The 12,168-nt window shown below is 44.0% G+C and overlaps 1 long non-coding RNA gene across 1 annotated transcript; it reads right to left on the reverse strand.

Moving 5' to 3' along the window:
* Positions 1-2,298: 2,298 nt before the first annotated feature.
* LOC135985494 (uncharacterized) lies at positions 2,299-5,479 on the reverse strand. Its single transcript, XR_010605789.1, has 3 exons — positions 5,400-5,479; positions 3,745-3,850; positions 2,299-2,331 (listed from the first exon to the last, which is right to left on the reverse strand). It is a non-coding gene; the product is annotated as an uncharacterized LOC135985494 (long non-coding RNA).
* Positions 5,480-12,168: the final 6,689 nt, after the last annotated feature.

The raw sequence follows: 12,168 nt of genomic DNA on the forward strand, positions 1-12,168 counted from the left end.
TTTCAAGTTCACAGATGTGACAAATTGCAGAGTCTAAATAAAACCTACAATCCCAAAGGGTAGGGTTGCTGTCAATCAATTTTATTCCCTACAAATCGAGCATCCACTCCAGGCTCACCACTTGGCCTTCAGAGCGGAGCCTTGTGCTGCCGGAGGACAACCCATCCTGACCCACACGGGGGTTTCAGCCCCGTCGAGCTGCTCTTTGCGAACGCAGGAGCTTTGCTCCCAAAGCTTCCACAATGGGACAGCCAAGCTCAGGTGTAGGTGCCACTAATGCTGCGGGAAGAAAAAGAATATTTGCTTCAACTAATAAAAATTCACCATGCTGAGCTACTGGAAGCAGCATGGTAGTGTTTTGTTTGTTTGTTTTTTGGTTTTTGGGTTTTTTTTACTTTTAAGGCCTTTTCATTCCATAAATGCCATGAAATAAACACAAATAAAATTGCTATGTTGGTAAAAGTTCCTAGACTGAACTTTATTCTTAATTCTCATTGAAAGGCAGTAAATAAACATCTGAAGAGTGACTGTAGAAATCCAAATCACTTCCAGTCACCGTGTCTACTACTCTGCCCAGCTTTAAACCTCCCAGAAAGAAAACTACTAGAGACCTGCCATCAAATCTCTCTCTCCAGACACACACACAGTGAATCAACAAGCAGAAATAAGAATTTTGCTCTTACTTCAAACTTTTCTTGAAGCAGAAATCACCCTGAGAGAAAACCAGGAAAGAGCTAATGACCCTTCTAAAAAAACCTCAAAGATCATGTCTTGTAAAACCCTTCATATATAACTTATTCATTGTGTGCTCCTTGCAGAATGTGGGAAAGATTACAACTGGTCAAAGACTTCAGAAGGAGGACCGTGAGATGACATAAGAAGATAAAATGAGTTTATTTTTCTCAAGGACACCAAGACCTTCACAAACCATTAAAACAGATTCCAAGAACTAGGGTCATTTTCTCAGTTGCCTTCTGAAACATTAAAAAAAAAAAAAATCCCTGCAACTCCAGTTTTCTGGACTGTTAAAATTCCACAAAAGCAGTAATGGGCTGAAAAAGTTTGTATTTGAAAAAACCTGGTAACACAGACAATATAACTTTATTTCTGCTGGCAGCACCTAGAAGAGGTGTCATCTCGGCAAACACTTTGCTAGAAGTTATCTTTTTAACAGTAACGTCATCACTCCTGTTGGCAATGGTGATGGCTTAATTCACAGGCCATTTGGTTTTTCCTATTTTTTTTTCATATCCTGTAAATGACATTGTTCAAATAGTGCCATCTTAAGACACACAGCTGCCCAAAAGCTGACCCAGTATGTGAAAGGTGTTCGGGTAAGCGGTCAGGTTAGACAACATCTCGCCTGTCTCTGGAGATTATTTTTGTCACATGTCCTTGCACACTCACTGGGCACTTCATTCACTGAGCTCTACCCGCAGGCTAACAGTCTCAGGGATGGCAAATGTCCAAGACATGCTAAGCAAATTTAACTATGGAATTCAGGACAATTTGCTTAAAAGGTGAAATATGACTCAACTTTCTTCTCAAAGAGAATTTTGCCAAGAACTCCTCTTGGTTGGTTACGAGTGACCAGGATCCAGCGCTTGCGTTCCACACAAGCTGGTTTTATTCCTGCAAAACCTGAGATGTGACATGTCTTTCTTTGCTCATACTTTTCAAAGTTCTTTCAAAGAAGAGCAATATGACCACTACGACTCCATAGATATAAATAATGAAACACTGAGTCTGAGACTCTGTGTATGGACTATTCACTGAAATGACAAAAAGCAGTAATAGGCTATATACGTAACAGTATCACGTTGGGAGGCGGAGAAGCAACTATCTCCTTTTGGTCAGCATTAGCGAACAAAATTAGTTAGCGGGGAAGCAACTACTTCGTTTTTGTTCAGCATTAGTGACACTTGACATGTGGAACATAAAGCTCCCGATTTGCTCCTCATCTACAGGAAGGACAAAACAGAGAGATTAGAGAAGAGTCACCGAGATAACAAGGAGCTCAGAAATTAAAGACTGACTCACATCCACTGAGCAAACACCTGCAGTGCTCGAAATGTCATTGCCTCCAGCTCCTCGGTGCTGCCCCTCCACAGCAGGCTGCAGCCGTGCTGGAAGGGAGCGGGTTCACCCCGGTGGGCCCCAGGGCAGCACGAGAGCCACCAAGGTGCCAGCGTATGGTTGTCCTACCCACCGGCAGCACCACCAGCCCATAGGCAGTGCGGCAGCTGGACGGCCTTCCAGCTGTTGCAGCTGTTTGCTGTGCGGCTGCAAGCCATCATCTGTCATTTCCAGGCTCCTTCTCTCACGCAGCTCCTGCGGCACAAGGGATGGAAATAGTTAAAAGATGAGGTTGGGTGGAAAAAAAACCCAACAAAACAACAGATGACAGAAGGCTTGAGAAGGAAGCTTGGAAAAGGATGCTATAAAAAAGAAGTGATGAGAACAAATGTGGATTTGCAACCTTTCCCTCAGTACTGCGTGACCTTGTGCTGCAACAGGAAAATGTTCCTGCTCTGCCCCATCACTATCCACACTGCCCTTCCATGCTGCCTTAAAGAAAGGGAAGCCAGTCCCAAATTAAGTCTCGACAGGCTACTCAGCTGATCAAAGGCAGGCAAATAAGAAATCATAAAATCCCAGTCTGATTCACTCAGTGATTCATTACTTTAGGCAAAACACTTAAAGATGAGCCATAAAGGAAAATGGTTTTAAGTACGTTTTTGTTTTGAGCCCTTCCCAGTCAATTTAGGGAAGGCATTTGGCAGAGGAATATAGTCACATTTTTTCCTAATTATATTTCTCTGTGAAATGTACTCAACAGTCTTGGCTTTGCTGAAGTGATCCCAGAACGCACCGCCACAAATAAACGAACTCTTGTCTTCCACAGAAAGTGGAAGTGCTGTATGAGTGGGGCTTTATGGGTTACAGAAATGAAACAGACAATCCAGACAAAATCATGTGGGCTAAATAGCTGCTCTGAATTTTTATTTAAAATAAATTTCATACTACAGAAAGAACTGTTTGCTTATGCAACTCACTTTTCCTTCCCGCTCTAGTTTATAATTAATTTATTTGCTTCAGTTTTCTTGACTGTAAGAGGCTCAGAGTGATATTTACCTGATAAGCTTGCACAAATATTATGAAAGTTAACTGGAAGAGGGCTGTGGAACACTTTCAACATGAAAAAGCTGCCATTTTTCCCAGGAGTGGCCTCTCAGACTTCTTGGATTTGACTAAGGTCACAGCAATGAATACCTCTCAGAAAGAAAACTGACCTTAGGCTTAGAATATTTAAATATTCCCACAACATCTCATTCACCTTCAGAATACAGACTTTTAAAGCAGTGGTTACTGTCACACTATGTGCTAAGCATGTTTCTACAGAAACGAGCTATTTGAGAAAAACATGGAGGAGAGCATGGGAGGAAGGACAGTTGCATTTCTGCTCAGTCACCACTGAACAAGAACAAACCCCCAAACCAGAAAAACCTGACAAAACATAGGACAGAGACACAGGATGAGCTGCGCACAAATAGACTGGCTGAGAGCCCTGATTCCCCTTCCATCCTTTAAAACTCTTGTAAAAAGCAGGGTTTGGATAGAGAGGACAATTGCTCCTCCGTGATCCACGGCAGGCTGCAGAAAGCCTTGGGCAACTCGGAGGATAATCCCCTGCACAAGGTTACGTGGAGCTTGGCACTCACAGCCCACATGTCCCATCCTCACCTGGGCTGGGGAGCCCAGTTGGTCCAACTACAGCATAAATAGTCTCGAGTGACAAGCCAGACGATGCTGCAGTGTGCTTCAGTGAAGGGCTCTCTCTACGGTGCCTCTTAAAAAGAAAGAAAAAAAAAAGTCCAAAAAGGCAAAGTCAAATAGGAGTCATTCAATATGACAGTGAAGCAGATGCCATTTTAGTCAGTGCATTTCCACCTAGCCGCAGCAGAACACCTCTGCTCACCAGCAACAAGGCAATTCCTAGTGTATCCTTCAGCAACAGATGGAATTTCCTTTTCAAGGCTTTTTAAACAACGTTGGTAACAAATGAAGTTACAGCTAGATGGAAGGATGCTCCTTCTTTCTCCCCCGTAGCTGTTTTTACTTCTGATCTAAGATGGTTAGACTCCGAATATTTTATATCATTTTATTTTTACTTCCAGAATGTATTTTTATCAATTAAGAAGGATCTTTTTCTAACACTTTACTTTTAGAACAATGGCCAGTCCATGTTATTTTGCCTTTCAAACATGAGTAAAACCCAAACAACCCAAAAGGTGAATGAAGAACTGCAAAGCAAGGTTACTACCATTTGCAACAGAGGCTGGTAGGAATGCCCCAAAGCAGTCCGTGCTCAATAGCCTGAGGACATGTGGCAGGTTCAGCAGGTGGCTTTGCCTTCAGGTGGCTTTGCCAGCAGGTGGCTTTGCCTTCCATAAAACGGGCTGCCAAACACGGGGTTTGTTTCAGTCCTCATGTCGCATAAACAAAGTGTGGGTTTACACACCTCCTTGTCTCCTCTTTCACAAGGAGACACATCCTAGCTACAGGTTGCCTTACAAACTGCAAAACAATGGAACAAACCCTCTGCCATAAGAGCAAGCTGGACATATATGAACGTGAGCAAATGCATATCCAGGCATTCAGACCTGCCCCTTTTTGTTCTCGCCTTGGGCTCATTAAAAGCGAGCAGCTTAGCTGTTACTATGTTTTTACGGGCAAACACACACACACGCGTGCGCGCCGTGGGCCCAGCCTGCGTTTTCCGAATACCGTAAAACTTCCACTGACCCTGTGGCAGCGCTGGATTTAAGGGGAAGGATCGTTTCCCAGCGAGGCAGGACTAAACCCGCGGCCGCTCATCGTGCGGGGCTGCGGCACACGCGGCACAGCCGCGCAGCTCCAGCCATCACGCGTGTCAGGGTTAAACTCCTTTTTAAAAAGAATTTTATTTTTATTTTTGCGGCTCCCAGCGAAAGCTCGTAGCAGCCGACTGCAGGTTTTATGGTTTTGTTTTCTTTTTATTTCTTTTAAAGGCACACCGCAGCGGCTGGCTCCGGCAGCATCCCGGCGGCAGCCGCCCCGCCGCGGGAAGATGCCGCATGGCCGGCTCCCACCCCCGCCCCGTCCCTTCCCGCCGCAGCGATATCGCTGGGCTCCCCCGTCCCCTCCCCGGCTCGCTGCGCGCATTTTTAGCGTTTGAAATCCTCCCCGCCCAGGGCGAGGAAGCGCGTCTGGCGGCGCGGGAGGGAGGGGAAGGCTGCGCACACGGCGGAAACAAAGCGCGGCTCAGGGCGGGCTCCGGTCCGCGCTGCGCGGAGACAAAGGCTGCGCGGGGAACCGCGTCCCCGTGCCCCCCCGCGACTGCATCAGCTGCTGCCTACCTTCCCAGGAGCCACGGGGATCCCGGAGCTATAATCCACCCTCTCCGGCTGGACCCGGCCGGAGCATCCCGGCAAATAATTACACTGCTAACAATAAAATGCAATTTGTTTAAAAATTAAGAAAAAGGGAGAGGGGGAACTAAATTGGCGACACGAAGCCGGCGAGGAAGATGCCGCTCCTCCTCTCGCCGCGGGTGTGCGCGTGTGGAGGTGGGCGGGTGGGCAGGCGGGAGCGCGCCGGGGCCGGGACCGCCACCACGACCGCGCCGCCAGGTGCCGCGGGACACGGAGCCCCCCGAGCCCCCCGCGGAGCCCCCGCGGAGCCCCCGCGGAACCCCCGCCGCGCCGCCTCCCGGGGCCGCCCGCTCGCACGTGGCCCGGGCAGGGACCCGCGGGGCGCCCCGGCCCCTCCCGCACCCCGGCCCCGTGTGCATTCAGCCTCTTTTTTAAAAAAAAAAAAAAACCACTTTTTTTTTTTTTTTACTCTTTTAACAACAAAAACAACCACCATTTTTCTCTCTGGTTTTACGCCACTGGTTGCTCACCAGAGAACACCCCCTGGCAGGCAAGCCGGATTTTTGGTGGCATTTTCCCTGAAATGGCCACGGAAGATCTGGCATGTTACTCTATTTCCTGTTTCGTCATGCAAGATGTATATGCTGAAAACGCTGCCATTTGTGCTAGAGGTCAGAGCCTTTCCAGGTGGGACAAGACACACTTTTCAGACATAAAGGGGGATTTGATGTACAGGACGATTTGCTGAAGCTTGTTCTTCCCGTACTAATCTCTAGAAAGCATTGTATGAGCTTTTTGGCTTGGAAAAAAACTTTTTAAGAACAAACCCGAAGCAAGAGGGCATTGCAGCTGGCAAATTTGAGACTGCAGTCCTTGATTTCACCCCATACAATGCATGACTTGCACGGGGTATCACAAGGCAAAAAGCAAAGGGATGCTGGAGCATGTGGGTTTGGGGGTGGGGGGCTTGCCTGCCTGGCTGTGGAGGGGAGGAAGGGGAGCTCTCATGGTAGCCCTGCCAGCACCTTCTTGAGATGTTTGCTCTGGAAGTTCCCCTCCTGGGTCTCCTAAATGTCAGACCAAACAGGCAGATAACACACACGAAGAAATGTGGTTTTCAAATTGCCATCTTTGCATGTACAAGTTGGGTTCCTGTTTTGGTGCTTGTACTGCTTTTTTTTTTTTTTTTTTTTTTCCTAGGGTATTTCTTTGAATGTGAAGCGCTGTGCAAACAGTAATTTAATTAACACCCATCACACCCTGCTAGGATGAGAGCCATATCATCCCAGTAACAAGAGCGAAGCCAGGGGAAGAGCTAACTGCCCGAGGTTGTTAGCCAAGGCTGCTGTTTCAACACTTCCTCTTGTGAATAAACCTCCCTGGGGCTCACACCAGCACCCTGCTCAGCCTCACAGAAATTTTAGATTGACAAAGGATGTGGGGTTGGATTCCAAGTCAGAGGCTTGACTCTCCAGCCCCGTGTGTAAGGCACCATGCCCGAAAGCAGAGAAGAAAGTATTTGCAATTCACTCTTACTCAATTAGACTAATTTCTCTTAAACTGACAATCAGCCTCTCCCCCCCAAATTACTAAATTAAACTGTGCATTGTGTAGTGGATGTGGTCAGTTGGTATTGTTGTAGGGAACAGGAAGAAACTCCACTTTGTTTCTCTGAAACAAAACGTGTATCAGGCTGCATATCGGGTGAGTGGTCATTGATTTGATGCGTTCTGTTACCACCATTCATTTCATACCTATAAAGGCAGCTGTTTTCTAACTTACAGATAATTTGATTCTTACCTTGTCATGCATATTCTTAGAACCAAGGTAATTGTTTTTCGTAGAATTTGGAAAAAAAAATCTTTTTAGTGTATATTAACACAGCTCCACAAAAATGACAGCACTTCTCAGAAATGAAAACTATTTTACTTGGCGCTTCTAGTATTTCAAATTTCTCCACTCTTCCTCTCTATACCTTTCCAATTTTGTAGCACTGTTGGTTCTGTTTGCCTTGATATGTTGTGAAAAATTGGTGCTTGTGACCGGCATCTTCCAGTTCTAGCTTTTCTGATTTCTTGAAAGCTTTTTTTTCCATGAGGTTTTTATGCTGTTCACTCCTTCTTGACCTTATTCACTCCTCCTGGGTCTTTATCCTTTTCGCTTATAATTTCATTCCTGTATCTGGCTTCAGATATACTGAAGATTCAGGAATTTTCTCCTATATTTCAAGTCCACCATTTTTCTTCCTCTTGTCCATCTAGAACTGACAGTTCTCATCTTGGATGCCTTTCAATGCACTTTTATCTAGTCAGAATCGATCCTCTTCTCTTTCCTATGAAATAACTCTGAGCCTTTCTCCATCTGTGATAACACCATTCCTATCCCGCTTTTGTTCAGGCCTGCAACTTCCAAATGTTTTTTAGATTATATTTTGGCTGCCTAAAATGCATCAACAGCCATGTTCATTTTAAGAACTACACTCCAAAGTGCAATGTTCTTCCAGAGTCTGGAAAATTCCCTTCTGAACTGTCCTTCAAAAATGTATGCTTATCGACTAACATAAACTGTCTAATGGAAACTGCAAGTACATAACAAAAAACCCCATAGCTATATAATAAAAGTAAATTTTAAACACACCAAGTACTTCTTTGTTTTACTGAATTATCACACGTGAGCATTTGGCAAGCATGCACAGTTTAAGAATGCTGTTTGATTTGGGGTGCATTTTATTGAAAGTGGGGCTTGGTTGGCTTCTTGATTTTTGTCTTGTGCTTCCAAATTGCGCTGAAGCCTACAAGAGGTTCAGGCACAATTCTTGCACCTGGCACAAAGCTGATGACAGAGGGTCATTAAATTTGGATAATTACCTTTTCAAATATTTTACCCCTGGGCAAATATATGGCTACGACCCAGGACAAAGCAGTTGCTTGTGTCAGACGTGGCTGTACCTGGGGTGGGGGAATTCACAGGTGACGTGACAAGCCTGACAGGAGGAGCCAGAGGTGCTTACAGGATTCTCTTCACCTCTATTTTAGTACATCCGTCACTGACATGTTTGAACTTATGTGTTAGTGCTTGTGTGAAAGAGAGACGAATAAAAGAGAACAGATCAGAAGTGGAAAGCCAGCTGAAGGAGAAAAATCCTGTGTTTTGCAGGGAAGCTGTTTGCTGCCAGAAAGTGACCTTGAACATCTGGCCTTCCAGAATGGCCAAGAGTGATGAGGAAGCACAGGGTGTAGGCAATGGCTGGTTTTGCACCTTAGTGCTACATCTACATCTTGTGCTGGTTGAAATAAAAATAGACCTTTTGGCCTTTTTGTTGTTTGTTTGTTTGCTTTTGGTTTTTTTGGAATGAAGACTTTAGGTCCATTTGCTGCTGAGAGCCCACAAGTTTAGGTCTGATAAGGCAGTGCCTAAGCTATGGGGCTGCTCACAGGAGGGGGCAGTACCAGTCCTCTTTTAGGAAGCAGTTAGACAGTGAAATCCTCTTCCCGCCAAGGCTTTACAGAGACTGCGCACTCAAAAAGTGTTGCAGTTGTGCTGCAGTGCTGGTACCTCCTTGGGCTGAGAGTGGTTCAAACCCAAAAATAGCATGGGGCCTGCTGAGGTGGGTGGAGTCTGCTAGGGTGGTACAGTGAGCTGTTGCACTGCCCAGTGCAACTTTCTTCTTGGAAGTAAAGTAAAATGTCCATCAAATACGTTTCTCTAGTCTCCAATTCCAGGATTCGCGATCAGACAAAAATAAGCATGCTGGTGCTAGCATGGTCCTGACATTAATTCTGTGACATTAGTTGAGAAAGATATTTTGCCTAGCAAGCTGAGCAAGGGAAAACATCATTGACTACGATGTGTAATGTACGGTGTGTACATGACTGGTCTTGCACGATACTCGGAAAAGAACTGCCCACACTTGTCACATATTTCATGAACACTGATAGCATCAACTGTGTTTAAACATGTATTCAGCCTCCTCCAACTCTGCATGTTGAGACAATCAGTTTTTGAGGGCTGAGCAATCTCGCATGTGTGTCTGTGACTCTGTGATCATGAGATGGTATCGTTTGTTAGTTTCCTGGCCAAAGTGCAGTGTACAACTAAAATGACTAATCCTGGTTTAACAGGAGGAGTTCTCTGCTCTTCCTCTTTAGATCCAGGACTTCATGCAATAAGCCAGGCAGTCGTGCTTTTTCTCCTTACCTTCTCATCATCTGCTCTGACTTTTTTCTCTAGTCAGAACAACTGTTTTGTTGGAAATGTGTTTGTAAGGAAAGTGACAAAGAGATTTACAAGTATGACAGGTGCCTGTAGTGATAGCAAAAGCTTCATTAAATCACACTTTCAAAGTATTTGTAACAAAATACTCTTTTGTATGATCGCTTTTAAGGCCTTGCTTCTTACTGACAATTTATAGTGCTATGGACCAATTTATATGGTCTCAGTAGACCATAACATTTTGATCTTTCTGAAATAAGAAGATTCAGACTTTGCCATTTTAAAATACAAAGAGAAGATCCTCTCTCCCCCAGAAAATGATATTTTTTGCCATTCCGTTTGTACAGAGTGATTTTAAAGGCTTTCTCACTGTACTGAGCAACAGTACCTGTTATGTTGGGTTGCCACAGATGGTCCTGGCAACTTGCAACTCCTAGTGCCAGCATAGGGCATGGTTATGGAAGATGGGATGCATCTAGAAACATGTAATAATTGATACCTGTAGTGAATTAAATTATACTAAAGATAATTTCTTTAATTCAGGACTGGCCTGCTAGTGCACAGCCTAGTAATTGAATTCTCGTCTGTTAAAAAAGAGTCTGGGTGCCAAATATTATATATCTAAATCCATATAACTAATGAGAAACATTCAAAGTTGCCGAGCACCTCTGACTGCTGTTTAAAACCATGGGAGTTGAAAATATCTAGAAATAAAAGTGCTCATTTACCTGATTAGATATGAAACTAGATGCTAACCTGTAGGTATCCAGGTTGTATATACTGACCTTATTGTAATCCAACAATAATGTGTCCTGAAGAAGCGATGGGATCATGAAACATCATGAAATGAGTGATTTGAAAAAAAAGGAATGGATTCTTATTTTTGACAATTTCTATCTAATAATATGACATAAGCTTTTCAGGATGGTGGTAAAACGACCAACTCTTTAAATCACCACTGTAAACAACCAACCAGTAAAGATTTGCTTTACACACAAGAAATTCATACTCAAGGAGAAGAGGAATAGGTTAAAATGAAGTCCTTTAAGAACATCTTGATGGCTAATATTTTTTAAAAGAATAAACCAAAATAAAACTACCGATGGCCCAAGGGCATGTTGGGAAGTACGGCTGAAATGCAGCAGAAATAGTAAGCTTATTTAAAAGCTGAGTTTGTTAACATGTCTGTAATGTCAAACAGCAGGTGCCTCACAGGGTGACTGGTACCCATCCCATTCTTCCTGTGGTATTTACATTATCTTTTGCAATTCTTTAAAAGGCAAAGAAATCACATTTTCATTAAACTTAAATGAAATCATTGGAAGCAAAATTTAATCCATAATTTAAAAGGCTTTGGGTATCATGTGTTCCACGGAAGTCCTTCCCCAGAGAGACAGCGCTGTAGGCCAAAGCAATGCTCTGTGCGTGCGTGTTCAGTGGTTATTAAATGTGCATGGATTTAATAATGTGTTTATGGAGGAGTCAAGTTCTGCGGGAAAAAAAAAAAATAAACTGATACAATTAAGCTAACTGGAACTTCATGTTATAAATATGGCAAAACTTCCTGATCTGCTGGAGATAGAGAAGTCTCCGGCACCGCTGGTGCGGCTGCTTCCCTTGCAGCGCAGAGCTGGTCGACGCCACCCGCACCTCCCTGATGTGCTGTTGAGCCCATGCTGCAAATAAGGGAAAAACGCAAACGGCAGACAAAAATATCAAAGTATGCAGCTCCACTAGCAGTCATGCTTAAAAACATATTGAGGTACCTGTGCAGTAACCTATTATTTCTCTCTCTGGTTTTGGGCTTCGCATAGCAGCTGTCATTACAGTAATGAAGTGATTAGATCTGCTCAGTTGCCTAATTACAGGACTAGAAATGGCATGCATTTCTGCAATCTAGTTAAGTACTCCATATCTGAATCCTCTGATTTCAAGGACAGTCTTTGGGAAATTACCTTCAGAGCACATATTTTTTTTTTAAGTGCACTTGATTGAAGTGAGGAACCTATCGTATCGTAGAATTATTGATTACGATAAGTACTTTGAACTTATGCAGTGCTTTTCACCTCAGAATCTCCTACTATTTTGCTACAATGGGCAAGTATTATTAGTCCCATTTCAGATTGAAAACTTGGAGGAAAAATGAGAGAATACTTTTTTAATTTAGGATTCCTGTCAAATGGTGGAGCAAGATTATCTAGTTCAAGAGTAGCTACACTTTCCTTTAATGTCCTTGAGGGGATTCCACAAGCAAAAGACCTTTTGTTGCATTTCTTTAGGGTGGAAGAGTCTTCCATGCAGGTCCCAGTGCTGTAGATTTTGGGTACAAAACGAGACTGCTCACAGCCTCCAGTTGGACACAGCACCTGCAAGTTTTCTTTCCCAGACAAGTTCCTCCCTCTCTTTCTGCAATAACCAGGAAGTTCTGTGTGGTCATATTAATGACAAGAGCACAGTATTACAAGAGAAAAGACATCTTAAAAGACTTTATGTATCTGCCTTAATTATCAGGATATTCCTCCACAGAGGTAGGTCTGCCTTC

This window comes from Caloenas nicobarica, chromosome 1 (genome assembly GCF_036013445.1).
Source record: "Caloenas nicobarica isolate bCalNic1 chromosome 1, bCalNic1.hap1, whole genome shotgun sequence".
Classification (NCBI taxonomy): domain Eukaryota; kingdom Metazoa; phylum Chordata; class Aves; order Columbiformes; family Columbidae; genus Caloenas; species Caloenas nicobarica.